General features: G+C 46.3%; 1 protein-coding gene across 15 annotated transcripts in view; it reads right to left on the bottom strand.

Annotated features, from left to right (window-relative positions):
- HOMER2 (homer scaffold protein 2) overlaps positions 1 to 20174 on the bottom strand; it is a 142347-nt gene that overhangs the window by 62570 nt on the left and 59603 nt on the right. The gene's annotated exons all lie outside the window — the stretch shown is intronic.

Here is a 20174-nt window from a genome sequence, read left to right as displayed (position 1 = left end):
CATTAGGGTTGTTTCCATCTTTTGGCTATTACAAATAATGCTGCTATGAATATCCATATACTATAATTATGTGGACATATGTTTTCTTGGCTCTTGGAGTGGCATTGTTAGGTCATAGGATAACTCTATGTTTAGCTTTTGAGGAACTGTCAGGCTGGCTTCCAAAGCAGCTGCTCCATTTATGTTCCCACCAGCAATGTATAAGGGTTCCAATTTGTGCACATTCTTACCAACACTTGTTTTTTTTTTTTTTTTTTTTTTGAGACTGAGTCTCGCTCGGCTCACTGCAAACTCCACCTCCTGGGTTCATGCCATTCTCCTGCCTCAGCCTCCCAAGTAGCTGGGACTACAGGCAACCACCACCACGCCTAGCTAATTTTTTTGTATTTTTAGTAGAGATGGGGTTTCACCATGTTAGCCAGGATGGTCTTGATCTCCTGACCTCATGATCCACCCGCCTTGGCCTCCCAAAGTGCTGGGATTACAGGCGTGAGCCACCGTGCCCGGCCAACACTTGTTATTGTCTGTCTTTTTGATATAGCCATCCTAGTGGGTATGAAGTGAAGAATGACGGACACCGGGCAAATCTCTAAAGAAACAACCATGTACCTATCTGAAGGCAGCCTATACCCTAAGTAGGCAGACTGAGTGTGTGACTGTTCTGGGCCCCCAGTGACTTTCTTGGGTTGCAGCTGCCCAAGGAGGGAACCTCACACACTAGGTAACCTATTTCAGGGTCTCTTATTAACAGGAAAATTTTAAATAATGGTCTTAGAAATACTGAAAACACAGAAAACTGGGGTGTGGAGAGACAAGAGGGAATCAGGTAACAGTGAAGCAAATGGTTTTTATGTGATGCAACCTTGGAAGTTACAAGCAAACCTGCAGATAGTGGGCAGGTCATATTTCAAAGACGACAAAGACGTCATACTGGACTCTGCCATTCTCTTCTTGTATGAAGTGGCCACGATGGAGTTAAAGCTCAGCATCCCTGTGCCCTGGAGAGGGTGGTTATAGAAGCCATCAGCGCCCAAGGAGAACATCCACTTTTCTTACTTTGCCTCCAAGTTAGTCTGATTTTTCTTGTTTTTTTTAACAGCAAACATTGCCTGATATAGTCTAATCATCTTGAAGAAGCCTGAGTTACATGAAGAGGGGAGCTCCAGATCCTTCTAGAACTTCTCTTCTGCATCTGGAAACCCCGTGCAGTTCCTAACCAATGGTGCCTGCCAGCTGGGTCTGAGAGTCTGACCTACTGCCTATGGCCCAGAGTACACAGCCTGCCTCCCATTTCTGCCATTGTTCTTGCTTCTGTAATTTCATCCCAACAGCAGCACTCTATCAGGCCATCTTCCTGAAAGCAACACAAACCCCTGCTTAGAAGAGTAAACTACTGATGGTAGACAGCAGATCACACAGTCAAGCTTTACATGCCTTAGCACATGTTCTTGCTGCAGTCCCTCCATCCTGGACCCTTCCTCCAGACTCCCCCACTGCCAGTCCATCATCCTGGCTCCCTGGGAATTCTCAGGTGCCATCTCTTTTCTGGTCATTTGTTCAAAACTTGTACAGGGCTCTGGAAAACTGGTGCTTCCTCAAAAAGTTAAACACAGCATTTCCATGTGGCCCTGCAATTCTCCTAGGTATATACCCAAAAGCATTGAAAGCACAGACCCAAACAGCTACTTGTATGCCCAGGTTCAAAGCAGCATTATTCACAACAGCCACAAAGTAGAAACAACCCAAAGTCTATCAGCAGATAAATGGATAAACAAAATGTGGCATACACATAGAATTGAATAGCCTTAGAAAGGAATAAAAGTCTGCCAGGCGCAGTGGCTCACGCCTGTAATCCCAGCACTTTGGGAGGCTGAGGCAGGCAGATCATGAGGTCAGGAGATTGAGACCATCCTGGCTAACATGGTGAATCCCTGTCTCTACTAAAAATACAAAAAAACAAAATTAGCTGGGCATGGTGGTGGACACCTATAGTCCCAGCTACTTGGGAGGCTGAGGCAGGAGAATGGTGTGAACCCAGGAAGTGGAGCTCCATCGGAAAAAAAAAAAAAAGAAATGAAAGTCTGCTACAACACGGATGAACTTTGGAAATATGCTAAGTGGAATAAACCAGTCACAAAATAAATATTCTATAAGTCCACTTATATGAATCAAATTGTAAAATTCATAGAGACGGAAAGTAGAACAGTGATTACCAGTGGCTGGGGGAGAAGGGAATGGGGAGTTATTGCTAAATGGGTTCAGAGTTTCTGTTCGGGATGATGAAAAGTTCTGGAAATGGAGAGTGGTGATGGCTACACGACATTGTGAATACACTTAATGCCACTGAATTGTACACTTGCAAATGATTTAAGTGGTACATTTTATGTGTGTTTTACAACAAAGTGTGCTGGGAGCAACTCCTGGTGAGGTCGGGGATGGTTTCACAGAGATAATGACGGGGCTGAGTCCTTAGGAGGACAAGGGGAGGAAGAGCAACTGTGAAGAATAGCTCGATGGCACCAAAGAGAAAACTGCAAAGGGTGTGCATTTAAAGGACAGATGGAGGTGGGCACAGTGGCTCACACCTGTAATCTCAGCACCTTGGGAAGCCGAAGTGGGAGGAATGCTTGAGGCCAAGAGTTTGAGATCAGCCTGGGCAACATAATGTGACAAAAAATACAAAAACTAGCTGGGTGTGATGGTGTGTGCCTGTAGTCCCAGCTACTGGGGAGACCAAGACAGGAGGATCGCTTGAGCCCAGGAACTCGAGGCTCAACTGAAAATTTTTTCAATATTTTTTTAATTAGAAAAAAAAATCAACTGCTGAAAGAATTCTGGAGATAGTGATGATGGTTGTAGAACAATGTGAATGCACTTAATGCCCTGAACTCTATACATGTAACATGGCTAAAATAATGTTTATGTTATCATAATGTTATGTTACATAAATTTTACCATGATTTTTTTAAAAAGACTGGAAAAAAAACCCACTGTCTGTCTCTTCTATACTACTGTTGGAGTTCTATACCTTGATAGAATTATCTGGGAGGCAATTTATCATCACACATCAAAAGCCTCAGAACTGCCGGGTACAATGGCGCATGCCTGTAATCCCGGCACTTTGGGAGGCTGAGACGAGTGGATCACTTGAGCCTAGGAGTTGAAGACCAGCCTGGGCAACACAGAGAGACCCCTTTGCTACAAAAAACAAACAAAAAAAACAACAAAATTTGCCAGGCATGGTGGCATGTGCCTGTAGTCCCAGCTGCTGGGAGGCTAACGTGGGAGGATTGCCTGGGCCTGGGAGTTCAAGACTGCAGTGAACTGCCCTGTCTCAAATAAATAAACAGATAGATAGATAGATAGATAGATAGAGCCTTAGAACTGCATACTCCTCAACCCAACAACTCCACTTTGGAATCTATTCAAAAGTGATAAATAAGGATATACAAAGATACTTATGCCAAAGGATAGTCACTGAAGAGCTGCTTATTAAAAACAAAAACAAATAAACAAACAAAAATTAACCTGTAAATAAACTAAATGCCCCAAAGTTGAGGATTGGTTAAATTAAGTATGATATAACTGTGCAAGAAATACCACTTGGTCTTTCAAAATTATAAGTAAATATTTGCTCACATGGAAAGATGGTCTTCTTTTCTTTACATATTCTGATTTATTCTATACTTCACTGTTACAAAATAAAGAGACCACCCAGTGTTGCTGGGTCCCAACCTAACTACAGCTTTCTGTCCCCTTCCCTACCAAATAGAACTAGCCAAACCTTGAAGGACTTGAGTGTCACTTGAAACTTCTTGCCTCAGAGGAAACAAAATAATGGGGGGAAACAAAGAATTCATAGGTTCCAGAATTCCAACAATATTTAGCCAACACTAAGAGTGTGGAGTGAAAAGAGCGAGTTGCAAAATAGCATCTGCCTCTGCTCCCATTCTTGTAAATACATGTACAAATATATATTAACTTAACAAATATTTAATCCACAACTATAAAGGAGAGCTGTGCTGGGTGCCAAGAATTTCCCAGGAAACAAGCCAGCCACGGCCTCAGAATCCAGGGAGGTTGGTACCTGTCTGTCTGAACACCTGTGTGTGCATGGGATGGGGTACGAAATGGTGACCCTAAAACGAGGGTCTTCTGGCAGGATTGAGAATAGGTCTACTGCATGCATGCGACGTGCAGACAGCCTTGCTGCAATGAGAAGTCATGTCCAGGCAAGAGAGAGGCCAGTGTCTCTTGCTTTCCAATCTAGAGGTCAAGTGCAGAACCAGCTGGACCAAACAGAACAGGTGTGAGGGAGCTCCAAACACCAGGGTCGGCAGAGCGGGAGAGGTTAAGTACTCTCAAGAGCTTTCGATCGCAAAAGGACAAAGATGACACAGATGGATGGGGACTTGGCACCAAGAGAGATGAGCCCTGAGTTGCCAGCTGCTTGGCCCAAAGTATGGGCTACTCTGGAAAGAGCCAGAGCCCACATTTTTTTTTTTTTTTTTTTTTTGAGACGGAGTCTCACTCTGTTGCCAGGCTGGAGTGCAATGGCGTGATCTCGGCTCACTGCAACCTCTGCCTCCTGGGTTCAAGCGATTCTCCTGCCTTAGCCTCCAGAGTAGCTGGGACTATAGGCGCCTGCCACCATGCCTGGCTAATTTTTGTATTTTTAGTAGAGGCGGGGTTTCACCATGTTGGCCAGGATAGCCTCGATCTCTTGACCTCGTGATTCGCCTGCCTCGGCCTCCCAAAGTGCTGGGATTACAGGAGTGAGCCACCACGCCCGGCCCAGAGCCCTCATTTTAAAATTTTTGTTTGTTTTTTTCTAACTCACAGTTAACCCAGTGAACAAGAAGTACCCATTTCTGTTTTGTATTTTCCCTATAAATCCCATTATTGAAAGAGTTTGCCCTTCTAGGCAGAATTTATGAAAGAGTAATTTATTTCCTCATTTCTTCATTGGTCTAAGTCACATATAACCACCAAACGGCTTTGTAATCTGCAGGATTTCACCAAGGTGGCCTCAAGAATTGATTCGATTCCAGCCACAAATGAAGGTATGTTACCAGCTTGAGCAGGCTGAGAGCAGAACAGCTGCCCTTTATCTTGGAGATATAGCGGGGGCACCTGTCCCTCCTCTCCCAGGGCCCCAGGGGGAATTGTTGGAACAGCCCTTTCCTTTGCACTCAAGGACATGGCATATGATACCAAAGACACACGCAGGAAGGTGCAAGCGGGGAAGATCCGCCCCCGTGGGGACAGCACCAAGCCCCAGTGTATGTGAGAGGGAGAAGTTATGTGTTTAGAATATTATGAGATTGAGGCATTCAAGGTAAGTCTTCAAGGAAGGAAAACTAGTTAAGAAGAATAAACCCATTGTTCTAGAGCCATGGTGAGCTTGCTGTAAACACTTGGAAACAGTGTGCCTCCAGCCCTTCATATGCTGCACATAGTAGGCCCAAAATACTTGCTAAATAGATTTGGCTTTGAAATTGTATCACGTGTGCCCAGCAAAGCAAAACTCATCTCTATTATTTCCCACAATGTCAAGGGCAAAAGTGTAATCAACCTCATCTGGTCCAAGAAGACAGGTGTGGGGTCCCCAAATCCTTATAGTTTCTAGGGGCGAGACTGCTGCTGAGACTACAGCCCTGCAGGACTGGGCCAGACTGCTCCCAGCTGGACCATCTACTCTGAGGAGCAGCTCGGAGCAGGATCATGGAGAACACCTGGGCAGCAAATGGCCCAGAGCTAACTAGGGACTAAAAAAAGGCAGCGTTGCCCAAGCCACGTTATACACTCATCAAAGTGCCGGTGTCTACTCTCATAAGAACCCTTCAAAAATCTAACACTTGACCCTAGGGACACAAAAATACATACACGCCATCCCTCCCCGACAGCACTCACTGGCAGTGACTCAGGATGAGTACTGGGTGCAGAAACTCCAGCACCTGAGGGTGCAGATACTCAGGCCACGGCGCTCTGGAGTTCAGGTGTCACAGCCAGAGGTCTTTGCCAGGGATCCTCTAGAACAGGCAGACGCTATTCTCAGGACAGCGTGATCGTGTTGGGACAGTGTTCATGGGACAGGATACCACGGTGCTCAGATTTCTCTCCTACCAGGGCTTCATTTCCGTGTCCTACTTGAGCATCAGACCCTGCCTTAGCAGGTGAGGCTGGGTGGTCTGGTGGGGGCTCATTCCCTTAGTTCTTCTCCATGGGGTTTTCCCTCCACACTCACCTCCACAGCTTCGAGGACATGTCTATGTGATGACACCTGAATGTGTACCTCCAGCCCAGGTGTCTCTCCTCAACCCCATGCTTGCACCTTACCTCCCTGCTGTTGTTCTCCCTGCATCCCTATTTCAGTGACTCACACCACTGGATCTGTCACTATGGCAGAAACCTGGGAATCTCCCAACCAGCACACAGCAGGAACATCTCCCTCGCTGTCCTCTCCACAGCAGCCCAGGCTGTCAGCCTCCTTCCTAACAGTGTCCTCCAATGGGCCACAGGTGTGTTGAGCTCGGCCCCGCAAATGGCTGTGCAGTGCACAACTCTGAGTGTCAATCACGAAAGATGTGCAGACTCATTATGTCAATTGCTTGGCAGATCACAGACATCCAGAAGGTGTCTTAGAGAAGTGTTTTTTCTAATTTGTACAAAGATGTCACCTGGGCTAGGAAGAAGTAGCCTGCTGAGAAGGGGATCTCAACCCTCAAGATGCAGAGCAGGGCCTGGGCCACAGGAGTCCCAGGGCTGGGCACTGTCTTGTCCATTTGCCTAGGTGCTGTAAACATATTTTCCATGTGTCATGACACTAAAAAGATTGGGAAACACTGACCTAGATTACACCAATAGCCTCTCCGTGCTTCTGGATCTCTTCTGTTGGCATATAAACAAGCTCAGATCTCTCCCATTTATACCAGACATAAGTTAGCATGCCTGCTCCACCCAACACCCCTCTCTGCCTTCAGGCCTTACTCAGGGAAGTCACAACGGGTTGCTCGCCCATACAGGATCAAGGACAGGTTAGCCTGTTGGCCAGATGCCCAGCACAAACAGCTCAGCCCAGTGAGGGAGAGTCATTAGGTAAGCCAATCAACCACCTCCCTGCAGAATTCAGTCATCATTCTTACACATGGAGCCCCTTCTCCTCATACATAATCATACATTACTAGTATAATAATTCAATTATCCAACTCTCCCAACAAAGAGGCTTCATGGATCAAACTGACCTCAGGTTCGAGCATTATTTACAAAAAGGTCAACCAGAAATTAATTGGAACGTCTAGTACCAGGAAGAATCAAGTCAATAAATTAACACAATAGAGTACTATGTAACCCTTTTAAAAAAGAACATTCTTATAACTATATAAATATTGTTCCCTGCAGAGGCAAAAAATGTGCCAGGATTATAGTTCTTTCTGTACAGTTCCAATGTCAACAGCAGAGTGCTACTCACAGGAAAACATTCCTAGTATCAAGGTCAGAGAGAAGCTTCTCCTTTCTAGCACTCTCCCAGTTGTTCAAAAGCAGGCGGTATCTTTCGTGTGCTTCATATTTGAAACATGACATGCTTGTGATAATTTTTAATTTTTGTGATGTTTTCCTATTGCCTTCTCTGTCGAGGAAAGAAACACAGCCCATCTTCCCATGACCCTAGTATCTTCCAGCTTGTTCACTCTGTCCATTGTCTGGAATCTGCTCCAGTCTCTGTCCTAAAGATATTATTCTTGGAGCCAGTAACTTCCAGGTATAATTTGGAGTGAATGCTTCTGAGCCTCATTCATAGCCATCTGTCCAGAAGTTCTTTTCACTGAACTCCCAGAAGTCATTAATTCTTTTTGCTCACTTCCCCCCTCCATGACCTCCTTCATAGTCTTCGCCACTGTTTTGCTGTTGTAGATCCTCAAGATGAGTGGGAGGTCAACTTTAAGTCCTTGCACATCAGGAATCGCCTTTACTTTCCCCTTTATACTTGATTGGTTTTGGCTGGATGAATCCTAGGCTGCTGTACCAAATTCCCACAAACTTGGGGGCTTAAATGACAGGAATTTATTCTCTCACAGTTCTGGAGGCCAGAAATCCACAGTCAGTTGACTGGGCTGAAACCAAGGTGCCGCCAGGGCCATGCTCCCTCCAGAGGCTCTAGGGTTGGAAGCTCTAAGGAAGCATCCATTACCCTGCCTTTCCCAGCTTCTAGAGCTGCGTTCCTTGGCTCATGGCCTCCTCCTCCATCTTCAAAACCTGCAGCAAAGCATCTTCAAAGCTCTCTGCAGAGATCCTCACATCCTCTTCTCTCTTCTGTGTGTAGTAAAATCTCCCTCTGCTACTCTCTTCAGAACACTTGTGATTACACTGGGCCCTGGATAATGCAGGATAACTTCCCCATCTCAAAGTCCTTAACTTAATCATATCTGCAAAGACCCTTTAACATATACAATAACATAGGTTCAGAAATTAGCATCTGATATATCTATGGGAGACATTTTTTAGCCTACCACACTGGGCGTAAAACAATCTTTTTTTTTTTTTTTAAGACACAAAGTCTTACTATGTTGCCCAGGCTAGATTCAAACTCTTGGGCTCAAGCAATCCTCTTACTTCAGCCTCCCTAGGAGCTATGACTACCACACCACTCAGCTTAAAATAATTGTTTTAAATGGCAAAAAAAAAAAAAAAAAAAAAAAAATTTCAGATGGGCATGGTGGCTCACACCTGTAATCCCAGGAGTTCGAGACCAGGCTGGCCAACATGGGGAAACCCCATCTCTACAAAAAATACAAAAATTGCCCGGGTGTGGTGGCGCACACCTGTAATCCTAGCTAGCTGAGGCACAAAAGCTGAGGCAAGAAAATCACTTGAACCCGGGAGGCGGAGGTCACAGTGAGCCAAGATCGCACCACTGCACTCCAGCCTGGAGGACAGAGTGAGACTCCATCTCAAAAAAAAAGGTTTTCCCTCATGTGCCATCGTGCAGGCCTTGCTCCAGTCTTCTCCTGTCATTTTATCTGATGAGAAGCTGCTTCTGTGGGCTCCTCCTCCTCTTCCGGACTCCTTGGTGCTGGAGCATGCCACACTTTCCCCCTTTCCCCACGCTGATCTCAGCTGATACCATGCTTCCAAATACCATCCACCTACCTGGATGCACACCAGACCAAGGAAGACTTTATTCTGAATGCCAACATCCACACTCCCAGTCTTAGCTCTGCCAGTGGAGTCTGCTCATCCCCCATCCTGCTGATATGCAGTGTCCCTGTGGCAGGAGTATCACCTGAGACCTCGAATTTAAGCCCCAGCTTCAGCACCACATCTCATTGCTGCCCTTGCTGGACCTGCAGGCTCGGTTCAGAGGCTCTCTGGGGTTGTGCAGGGCAGACTGGTCAGCTACCCCCACTCCCCATGGCCCCTCCACCCAGACTCTGGGCTCTGGTCTCCTCTGTGCTATATTTCTGACATTGCCTTTCCTCCACTAGCTTTCTATGGTCCAGAAATCTATTGTAATCTCTCAACTACTGATAATTCCCTCCTATTCATTTTGCTGTCCTGGGTTTATACTTTTCATAATCTCCTTATTATCATTTTAATGAGTTCTGGGGAGAGAAGGTATAAATAAGCACAAGTGCTGAATCCTCCATCTTGAACATTAAGTTAATCTCATTTTTCAGTTATAACTTGCATATGCTTAAAAGATAACAGATATTCTATTCTAAGCTCCTTGTCCAAGGGCTTCTATTGGTGGGAGGTTGGAGGTGGGCTTGACACATTCAGACTTACATCCCAGCTTGTCACACTCGCCCCACCTCCAACACTGAAAGACCTTCCTTGTATGAACACCACTGCCTCTGACACAGATCTGCCAGGACACGTTAAGGAACTGGCAAACATATGTGGGGTTTCCTCCTCTTTCCAGGATTTATTTTAAAGCAAATTAGTTCCATGGCCTTCCCTATAATGCCAGACTACAGGCATTGAGGCAATAAGAGAATGCACAACTCTAAATCAAGAACACTTTTTGCAGGTTCTATCAGCCCAAGAGAAGCTTTTTACTCAAAAGCAAAGCCTGTATGATACCTCCCTGCTTTGCAAAGGCTCAAGTTTAAAAATAAACATGGGCATTTGAAGGAGGACAAAAATAGTTTGTGTCCGCAGCTTTACAGAGCCCCATGGCACTAGGTATATGCTGGCTTGGAAGAAGCCAAGGGAGGCCACATTCAATAGAAAGCCCTTGCGGACCTCAAACGAGTGAGACACGAGTGAAGGGAGCCTTTTTTTATGCTTGATTCCCTTGTACTACACAAGGCCAACTGCACTCCATTCAAACCAACCACAGGTGTTCACTTGTCCAGCTATTCATAAACAGGTTGTGAAGGCAGCCTTCTGAGCCAAAATCCAAGTCCTCACTCAGCCTTTGTCTCCACCTAACTTTGTCATCTCCTCCCTATCAATCCCTGCACCCAACCTACAGGCTTAACAGACGTCCCTGCTCACCCCATACCTGTGCTTTCCGAGGAGCCATGCCTTCCTCCAGAATGCCCCCCACTCATGTCATGCCCCCCACCCCACTGAGCCCACCATTCCCAGGTCAGAATCCTACCACCTTTCAAGACAAAGTGCACATTGGTCACCTCTTCCATCAGAAGCACCTGGCTCCAACACCAGACTGGATTCTCTCCCTGGATACCAGCTCTCTCTATACCTCACTCGTGGCCCTCATATGTTATTCAGCCTCATCTCTGGGTGGCTAGAGATGTGTTCCCCCCAAATTGGGCTGCAAGTCCCCTTGGGTAGGGACCAGGTTTTCATTTCTGGGGCCCCTGTAGTGCCTTGATAAAAGAGGTGCTTGGGCCAGGTGTGGTGGCTCATGCCTGTAATCCCAACACTTTGGGAGGCTGAAGCAGGGGCATCACCTGAGGTCAGGAGTTCGAGACCAGCCTGGCTAACATGGTGAAACCCCATCTCTACTAAAAATACAAAAAATTAGCAGGGCCTGGTGGCACGTGCCTGCAGTCCCAGCTACTCAGGAGGCTGAGGCATGAGAATTGCTTGAACCTGGGAGGTAGAGGTTGCAGTGAGCTGAGATCATGCCATTGCACTCCAGTTTGAGTGACAAAGAGAGCCCATCTCAAAAAAAAAAAAAAAAAAAAAAGAGGTGCTTGATGTTGTGGCCAGAGGCTTTGAGTGAACCCCAGTCTCAGAGGGCTCAGAGTGACCAGCTCCTGCCTACTGGCACCCTGTGTAATTCCGAAAAGCAAACAAGCAGATCTTTGTTGGACAGTACTGGGAGCTGAGAAAACGCTCTACAGCAGAACCTCTAGATAATGTTTTCTCCCATGCACACATGCAAGTGTGCACATACCCACCCACACCCATGCAGGGGTATGCTGAGGTACACTGACCCTCTCGGTTCCTGGCAGGGCCTGACAGCTGAAGCCCTGGCTTATGGTTGATCCTACCATCAACCTCCTTCATTTTCCCCAGTTGGCTGTACAAGTGACCCTTCCCAATGCACCCTGCCTGGTCTGAAAGAGGCTGTAAAGCACAGCTCTACCAGGGTAAATTTAAGGGTCATGACTACATCTCATGTGCCATGTCTCAGCCAGAATTGAGACAGAGCTCGGCACCCAGCAATGTGTCAACAAAGAGGTGAGAGAGAGGGGTGCAGACATAGAGAGATAGAGATAGAGACAGACAGAAAGAGAGAACAAGAGGTGATGGGAACAAGCACCCAGTAAAGTTCCTCGTATACTTCTTTGGGTTTGGAAAGAAAAGGTACAGAGTATTGGTAGGTCTTCAGCACACAGAAGTAAGCAACTAACAGAAGACCGGCACATTCTCCCGTCATTCTGTGGAGTGCTCTGGCTGCTGTGTGGGTAACGGGTTCAGATCAATCAGATGTGGGGCTATGGTACTGGATCTTCTAGAGTTTCTTCTCTCTTTTGGAAAAGGTTCAATGCTTGACTTTTAGTAGAATGAGGCTGCCAGCAGGTGTCTAGACAGCTGGGGCCCATGTGTGCCGGCCTTTTTTTTTGGAGTCTGGCCCCAGAACAGCCCCTGCTTGTTCCCATACAGCAGGGACATGTCACTTGTTTTCTCCAAAGGGCCAGATGGTTTGTGTGTGTAGACTTCTCCCCACTTCACTTGTATCTTCTCCAAGCTCTCTTCTTCAAGCTTCCATCCTCAGATGGACATGTTTCCATGTACATTTACATCTTAGGGCTTCAGGGCAATTCACATTCTGCTCCTAAGAGTTCTGTTTTCTGAACAGAAAATGCCTTTCCATGGTCATACAGCAATGCTTGCTAAGATCCACTCCTCTCAATCTCAGCAGAACCTTGGAAAAGGTACTTCCTGGAGGTTCTAGTGCTTATTGATCACCTGTTGTGTGCTGGGCATCATGCTGGGCACTGACATACATCTCACCCAATTTTCCCAACAACCTTGAGAAATCGGCATATATACTTCATTTCACAGAGGAAAACAGGAGAAAAAGATTAAGTAACTTGCCCAAAACCACACATAGCTACTCAGTGACAGTCCCCTAAGCCCAACGTGATGTTCCAGGGTCCCTTTACTTTGTTCCATTGTGCATATCATCAGTTATTTCCCACACCTTTGTTCTATCCACTCTTCTCCCAGACTACCTCAGCCCTTTTCCTCTCCCCCTACCACTATGTTTAGGCTGAAGCCCTTGAGGTGCTCAGCTGGTCTTCGGGTAAACAAGTTCATCCTTATCCATCCCTTACCAAAGCTGTCATCTCAGGCCTTAAAGAATGATTCAGAAATCCCAATCCTCTCATCAATAGGATCTCTACAACCTTTCCCAAAGTCCCATTCAGCAGAAAGCCCAAAAATACTCCCTAAGTTCCCAAAACCTCCAGGTACCAGCCCAAGGTTTCCTAGCCCTTGAAGGTGCCTCTCAAGCCTCTTTAGACCATGTTCATCAGCCAGCCATGGGGTCAGTAAGATGGGGCAGTAGGCAGTACCTGGTGCCTCAACAGCCAGCCCCCTGGGTGGCCACACAGAACCTCCATGTGGTCCCCTGGGTCTCTCTGTAGCCACCAGCTACCACAACAGGTCTCTTCCTCCCATGATAGCAGCCTGAACTGCCTAGGACCATGTGTGTCAGTTTTGGAGGGTGGTATGCATGAAATGAAGATTACAGATGGGCTGGAGTTAGTTTGCACTACCTTGGGAAATCCTCTTTCTCTCAAGCTTCTTGTCCACATTCAGCCCCCAGAACTGTTCAGACAAACTTCCTTTTGGCTGTGTAACCCTTAAAAGTTCCTTCTTCCCTTTGACCTCCTCTAGCCCAACCCACCACCCTCTCAAATGTCACTTCCTCAGGGAAGCCTTTCCAGCCCCTCCATACCAGGTTAGATACCTATTATTTGCTTTCATGGCACCCCATAATTCTCCTTCAGAACATTTTCACAGCTGGACCACTAGGCTCCTCATTGCCCCTGCCAGATAATTCTCTTCCCCCTCCCTAAAATTCCCCAGCCCTGAATCTCCTGTCATCAGACTCTGTCAACCACCAACCCCCATGACACTCTCCCTCATTTCTCATTTCTCAATGATTTTAGCTCCAGATCACAGTCCCTCTCTCATATACTAGTTTTGTCTTGATTCTCTGTGATTTCGATACACATATAGATGGTTCTTCCACCTGGGCTCAGTTCTTGACCTTCTCTTCTCTCGCCTCTCCAACTCCCTGTCATAACCTTTCATTACCAGTAAGTCCAACCCATCTATAATCTTCATGTCATATATCCCACTCCCTGACACTGACACACACTGTCCTAGCCCACGTGGGCTGCTATCACAAAATATGAGAGGCCGGGTATAGCTTATACAGAAATTTATTTCTCACAGTTCTGATGGCTGGGAGGTCCAAGGTCAAGGTGCCAGTAGATTTGGTGTCTGGTGAAGGCACACTTTCTGACTCACAGATGGCACACTCTCACGTATCCTCATGTCCGAGGAAGCAGCAAGGCAGCTCTCTCAGGCCTCTTTTATAAGGACCCTGCTATAGTTTGTCTGTCCCCTCCGAAACTCATGTTGAAATTTAATTTCAGACCAGGTGGGGTGGCTTACACTTATAATCCCAGCACTTTTGGAGACCAAGGCAGGGAGATCACCTGAGCTTAGGAGTTTGAGACCAGCCAGGCCAACATGGTGAAACCTCGTCTCTACTAAAATACATAAATTAGCTGGGCGTATTGGCACACACCTATAATCCCAGCCACTCAGGAAGCTGAGGCAGGAGAATCACTTGAGCCCAGAAGGTAGAGGTTGCAGTGAGCTGAGATTGTGCCACTGCACTCCAGCCTGGGCAACAGAGCAAGACTCTGTCTTCAAAAAAAAAAAAAGAAAGAAATGTAATTGCCATTGTAACAGTATTAAGAGGTGGGGCCTTGAAGAGGTGATCAGACCATGAGGGCTCCACCCTCATGGGAAGGATTGATGCCATTATACAAGGGTAAGATCCACCCCTTTTTCTCTCTCTTTGCCCTTTCGTCAATGACAAGCAAGACCTGCCCCCTCAAATGCCTGCACCTTGATACTAAACTACCCAGCCTCCAGAATGGTAATCCAGTAAATTTCTGTTCATTACAAATTACCCAAACTGTAGTATTCTGTTACAGCAGCACAAAATGGACTAAGACAGGAACTAATCCCGTTAATGAGGGCTCTACTCCTATGACCTAATCACCCCAACAAAGATCCTGCCTCCTAATACCATCACATTTATGATTTGATTTCAACATATGAATCTGTGGGGGACACAAACATTCCAGCTGTAGCACATACGATGCCACGCCCAGCCCGGCCCATACTCCGAGTCACCTACACCTGCCTCTGTTGTTTCCCACAACACTTACCACCTTCTAACATGCCATGAAATCTACTTATTTGTTGTTTTCATTTATTGTATGTCTCATTAAAATGTAAGCTTCAAAAGGCAAGAATTCTTGTCTGTCTGGTTCATGGATATCATCACTCCCATGAACAGTGCCTAGCCTACACTAGATACTTAACAAATACTCGCCGAATGAGTGAATTATAATTGAGGAATTACTTTTGTAATAATTACTCACCTCTTACCTAGGATGGAGGAGCTTGAAACTCCCAGCTTCTATAGAGATAAAGTGTTGCTTGATTGGGAAACCAGTCCTGGAAACCACACTGTAATTTATATATTTTATATTCAATAATTAAGTAATTATTTTTATAATATTCAATTCTCATGTTCCTTGCTATACTGTAAGCTCTACAAGGACAGGGGTGAGTACTCAGTAAATATTAGTTAACTGCATGAATGGAAGAGCAAAGTTAGGATGTAAGAAGTGCACTGCTGGCCGGGTGCAGTGGCTCACGCCTGTAATCCCAGCACTTTGGGAGGCCAAGGCAGGTGGATCACGTGAAGTCAGGAGTTTGAGATCAGCCTAACCAACATGGTGAAACTCTGTCTCTACTAAATACAAAAAATTAGCTGGGTGTGGTAGTGCATGCCTGTAATCCCAGCTACTTCGGAGGCTGGGGAAGGAGAATCGATTGAACCCAGGAGGTGGAGGTTGCAGTAAACTGAGATTATGCCATTGTGTATTCCAGCCTGTACAACAAGGGTGAAAACTTCGTCTCAAAAAAAAAAAAAGTGCACCGCTGGGCTACTTCTGCCACTCCACGGCAGCATGACTGCCCGTGTGGGACGACTGCAGGCCCAGCCCAACTCCGTATCCTCCCAACCACTACAGTATTGGCAGTGGTTTCTTTGCTAGAAATGCACTGCCAGCCTAAAGACCAGCCAGAAGTGTACTACTGGGCTAAATCTATTGTGTGCAAGGGTAACCTCCACCTGGACTGCTTGGATGCAGCTCTCTTCCCACTGGTGGCCACCGCAACACAGGTAACCTAAATAAAGCTGTTGATTCTGATAACCCCAAGCACAAAACATTGGAAACCCTTAGAACATGAGAGGTCTGAGCACATAGACTGGTTTCTGTTTCCGCCATGCAAATATTTAATTGCATGGATGTAGAGGGAAATGGATTTTACCTGTTACCAAGAACAGTTCCAAAGACTTCATAAAATTTTTCATTCTAAAAACAGATTACCTACTCCAGCTCTCTTTTGGTTAGAAAACAAAAGCAAATAAAAAATAAAAACAGATTACCTAAAAGACCATGACCATGAATAACCAGCAATAAACACTTAACAAGAGCCTATCTAGGTTCAGATCATAATTTTAGTCTGTAACTTCCTCATCAAGCTGCATTCGTTATTTACTAGGTTAGTTTAGCCTTTAATGGGTAGACTTGCTCCAAGAAAAAGGGCATATAAATAAATCAAACAACTGATTTTTGTAAGATGCATAAAGAACCAAATTTCACTTCTCAAAGTCAGTCTCACGTCTCACCTAGGATAGAGGAGCTTGAAACTCCCAACTTCCATGGAGATAAAGTGCTGTTTGATTTGAGAAACCAGTCCTGAAAACCGTATCACAAAAGCACCTTTCCTCTCACATTCCCAACAGATGAATCCTATTACAGCCAGAAGAGCCCCAGCTACAAGAAAACAGCTGCAACAACTGGCAAAAAACTAAAAACTAAAAAAAAAAAAAAGCTGTCATACATCTTTGAGACAATCAACAATGCAGACGACCATTTAAAGTGTGAAGGCCAAAAAGAGGGTGAGCAGCAATGTGGGCTTTGGAGAGCTTACAACCCTGCTGTGTGTCAAGATTAGTATCAACACAACCGATCATAGAACTTATTTGAGATTCAGATTCCTATCATGTAATCTGAGTAATGCCTTCATAGAAGTGATCGTAACATACAATCCAACAGGATCAAAGAACTAAGTCATTCTGAGAACCTCTACTGAAACCTGAGAAAAAGGGCCAGGGAGAAGCTGGAAGATAGATGGATGGATGAGAAAGGGAAGACAATGAAAACGGCTTAGCACGTTCTGGGCAAAAGAAATCTGTAGGAGGCTGGGCACGATGGCTCACGCCTGTAATCCCAGCACTTTGGGAGGTCAAGGCCAGTGGATCACCTGAGGTCAGGAGTTCAAGACCAGCCTGGCCAATATAGAGAAACCCCGTCTCTACTAAAACTACAAAAATTAGTCAGGTATAGTGGTACACACCTGTAATCCCAGCTGCTTGGGAGAATGAGGCAAGAGAATCACTTGAACCCAGGAGGTGGAGATTGCAGTGAGCCAAGATCGCATCACTGCACACTCAGCCTGGGTGACAGAGTGAAACTCTATCAAAAAAAAAAGACATCAAAGGAAGCCTCCACTACTAGCCTCCACCCTGTTACAGGTATGTTAACACAGTTTTTTGGTTTTTGTTTTTTTTTTTTTGAGACGGAGTTTCATTCTTGTTGCCCAGGCTGAAGTGCAGTGGCAGGATCTTGGCTCACTGCAACCTCCGCCTGCCAGGTTCAAGCGATTCTCCTACCTCAGCCTCCTGAGTAGCTGGGATTAAACGCATGTGCTACCACGCCCGGCTAATTTTGTATTTTTAGTAGAGATGGGGTTTCTCCATGTTGGTCAGGCTGGTCTTGAACTCCGGACCTCAGTGATCTGCCTGCCTCATCCTCCCAAAGTGCTGGGATTACAGGCGTGAGCCACCACACCCAGCCTAACACAGCTTTTCTGAGGCACATCTCTGCTTTTGGTTTTAGACTTCAAGTTGTACTTTTGAAATAAAGGCTGTTTTTCTCATGGAACTATAAAAGTCTCACAAAATGTGACCCTCTGGGTGACATGTCTTAGGGTCAGACCACACATGTAACTACCAGCTCCACTCTGTGTGCTCGCTGTGTAACCTTAATCAAGTCACTCCACCTCTCTAACCTCTAGTTTATCCACAAAATGTGAAGCTTAAATGAAATACCGTATAAAGGGAGTCAATAAGTATTAGTTACCCCGGCAGAACTCGCTCTTCCACAGAAACCGCGGAAGATACCACAAGGACCGCCTGGCATGACCTGACGTCTGTACGGCATGCCATCCTGCGGCCTCAGAGGTAAGTGTCCTGTGCAATCACAGAGTGCACAGACAGCCAGGAAGCATCTCTAAGATGCCATCACTGCCCCTGAAGGGAGGGTCTTCTGCCTGAAGATAAAGTAGCCTTTTCCCTGCACAGATTCTCCAGAAGTTTCCACCAAGTGTACAGAGAAACCACTGCCAATACTATAGTTGTTGGGAGGATACAGACTTGGGCCTGGCCCACAGTCATCCCACATGGACAGTCATGTGTCAGTGGAGGGGCAAATTAAGGCCAGCTAAGAATTCACAGGTCTGATACAAACAGCTGACAGATGCAGCCTCTCAGCAGAAAACTTGCATTCTGGCTGGGTGTGGTGGCTCATGCCTGTAATCCAAGAACTTTGGGAGGCTGAGGTGGGTAGATCACTTGAGGTCTGGAGTTTGAGACCAGCCTGGCCAACATAGTGAAACCCTGTCTCTACTAAAACTACCAAAGTTAGCCGGCTGTGGTGGCAGGCGCCTGTAATCCCAGCTACTTGGGAGGCTAAGGCAGGAGAATCGCTTGAACCCAGGAGGCGGAGGTTGCAGTATGCCTTGTGCAACTTCTGCCCTGTGCACACCCCGCCTGTGAGAGGTGCTCTTGGGCTCCCTCAGATGCCCACACAGAGCCGGGATCTAGCCACTGCACTCTAGCCTGAACGACAGAACAAGACTGTGAATTAAAAAAAAAAAAAAAAAAAGCTTGCATTCTACCACATGCCACCTTCATCCTCTTTTATGACAATTCCAGGGTTATGCCAATTTCACCAAATGCCTAAAAGGCAGTATTTGAAACTGCACCAATTTTTGCTATGAGGACAACCTCGGCGAGCACCCACAGAGCTCTGCCCTTGAGAGAGAGGCCCCCTGGGGCCACAGTGTGACCAGCCTGGGCTGACACTGCCATTCTTAGTGTACTCCACTTAATTATTTAAGGCATGAGGCATTGTTTCCTTCTCAAGGCAAAGCTTTCAGAACATTTAAAATTCATGGGAGAAGCCAAGGAGTGGCTTTTTTTAGCTCCCTCCCTTGAAGCCAGTGATATGGCTTTCAATCAGGCTGGAAGCCCATAGAGGGCTATGGTGAAAAAGGAAATATCCTCAGATGAAATCTGGATTCCAATTCCAGTTTTTCAGAATACTTCATCCTTGGTGAAGCAAGCCTGCTTTAAAAAAAAAAAAAAAAACGGGCACAGTGGCTCACGCCTATAATCCCAACACTGTGGGAGGCCAGGGCAGGCAGACCATGAGGTCAGGAGATCGAGACCATCCTGGCTAACATGGTGAAACCCTGTCTCTACTAAAAATACAAAAAATTAGTTGGGTGTGGTGGCATATGCCTGTAGTCCCAGCTACTCAGAAGGCTGACGCAGCGGAATCGCTTGAACCCGGAAGGCAGAGGTTGCTGTGAGCCAAGATTGAGCCACTGCACTCCAGCCTGGTCGACAGAGCAAGACTCCGTCTCAAAAAAAAAAAAAACCCTGACAGAAGAAAAGAAAAAGAGAGGACACTCTCACAAAGTCAAACTCAATTAACCAGCAGTTCTGTCTCACGGGAGTCACTTTAAATTTACTGAATCTGATTCTGTTGGTGCCAAAGAAAGACAGGAGCCCTAACCATCACTAGGAACACACTGGGTGAGGGTAAGACAGGGCTCCTTCTACGAGATAAAGCTGTGCTCAAAACCCAGGCCTGGGGAGCCTAATTCAGCACTCTTCTCACCCAACTCCATCCATATTATGGAAGACAGCCCAGTGTCAGAGACCATCTAGGTGGGCAAGTGAGGGAGCTCACCCCCCCGGCACCCCGAGTAAGATGTGAGGAAGAGGGCCGGCGTAGTGGCTCACGTCTGTAATCCCAGCACTTGCGGAGGCCGAGGAGGGTGGATCACTTGAGGTCAGGAGTTTGAGACTAGCCTGGCCAACATGGCAAAACCTTGTCTCTACTAAAAATACAAAAATCAGCCAGGCATGGTGGTGTGCACCTGTAGTCCCAGCTACTTGGAAGGCTCAGGCAGGAAAATCACTTGAACCTGGGAGCTGGAGGTTGCAGTGAGCCAAGATCACACCACTGCACTCCAGCCTGGGCCTCAGCAACAAAGCAAGACTCTGTCTCAAAAAAAGAAAA

The sequence above is a fragment of the Macaca mulatta genome, chromosome 7, assembly GCF_049350105.2.
Source record: "Macaca mulatta isolate MMU2019108-1 chromosome 7, T2T-MMU8v2.0, whole genome shotgun sequence".
Lineage (NCBI taxonomy): Eukaryota > Metazoa > Chordata > Mammalia > Primates > Cercopithecidae > Macaca > Macaca mulatta.
This window is presented reverse-complemented; position numbering and strand designations above follow the sequence as displayed.